Source organism: Symphalangus syndactylus, chromosome 24, assembly GCF_028878055.3.
Source record: "Symphalangus syndactylus isolate Jambi chromosome 24, NHGRI_mSymSyn1-v2.1_pri, whole genome shotgun sequence".
In the NCBI taxonomy this organism is placed as follows: Eukaryota; Metazoa; Chordata; class Mammalia; order Primates; family Hylobatidae; genus Symphalangus; species Symphalangus syndactylus.
Window position 1 is genome coordinate 9,507,501 of NC_072446.2, and position 1,227 is coordinate 9,508,727.

The following is a 1,227-nucleotide window of genomic DNA, read 5'->3' on the forward strand; positions in this document are numbered from 1 at the left end:
GGGCTGCCCTGCGCCCACGGCCCTGCTGCTCTACATTCCTTCCTTGCTTGCTCCTGGGGAAGGCAGAGGCCCCAAGGAGCCTCCGGTAGCCCAGGACCTGGGACCTTGGCCTCCTTGAGAATCTCATCCCTCCTCCTCCATGTGAGGCCCCCAGCCAGAGCCCAGCCCCAGGGTCTCAGGGGTCCCCTGCCTGGTGCATTATTTTTTATGCCATTTAAGTGGCCACTTTCTTCCCCAGGAAGGAACTTCTAAACTAAAAGCTGGCAAGACTCAGCAGAAAAAAAAAAATATCAAAAGCTGCTTCTGCTGCCCCAGCTTCACTCAGGCCCTGGCTGCTCCTTCACCGGGTCTACACTGCTGCCTCCTAGAACCACCGAGTCTGCAACCAGGTCTGATGCCCGGTGTGTACATTCAGGGATGAGGTCCCCTGGGGCTAAATGAATGAACAGATTCTGAAAAGCAGAAGCTACGTCCAGGGGGTGTCTGGGCCACAAATCGCTCTCTGACCTGCAGCTGTGAGGCGTGAGGCTCACTCGGAAGCTCCCGGAACCTGGAGGCTGCCCTCACTCAACATTTGAACAAGCAAGGAGCCAGGTTCAATTAAACACCTGCTGGCCCGGCACACCAGGCCCAAAAGCAAGCAAGCAAGCAAACAAACAAAATCAAATCAGGCCTTTACAACTCCCCAAATCATGTGTGAGTTTCTACAGAGCAGAAGCCAAAAATATACGTTATCTAACTGGGTCCTATTTACATATATTTTTCTGGCTGCTCTAAAAATTTATCACAAACATAGCGGCTTCACCCCATTTCCCCTGATGTGATTATTACACACTGGATGCCTGTATCAAAATATCTCATGGACCCCATAAATAGCGACACCCTCTATGTACTCACGACAGCTTTTTTAAAAAGAACACTTACACTTTCCAGTTCTGCAGGTTAGACGTCGGAAATGGTCTCCCTGGGCTAACAGCAGGTCTCGGGAGGGCTGGTTCCTTCTAGAGGCTCCAGGGGAGAACCCCTCGGCCCTCAGTCCCATCCTCCATCTTCAGAGCCAGAGGTGTCTTGTCACTGAGACCTGCTCTGCCCTCCGCCTCTATGTTGAAGGGCACGAGATTCTACTGGGTCTCCCCATATAATCCAGGGTCACCTCTCCCTGTCGGGCAGCTGACTGGCAGCCTCACGTGTTCACAGTTTCCGTGCACCGGGAAGTGGGCATGTTTA

General features: G+C 52.8%; 1 long non-coding RNA gene across 1 annotated transcript in view; it reads left to right on the forward strand.

Annotated features, from left to right (window-relative positions):
• The window catches only part of LOC129474282 (uncharacterized), a 7,207-nt gene extending 6,277 nt beyond the window's left edge, over positions 1-930 (forward strand). Inside the window, exons 2-3 of the long non-coding RNA XR_008654511.1 lie at positions 239-389; positions 514-930. This is a non-coding gene — a long non-coding RNA (uncharacterized lncRNA). The remainder of the gene's footprint in view (positions 1-238; positions 390-513) is intronic.
• The last annotated feature ends 297 nt before the right edge of the window (positions 931-1,227 follow it).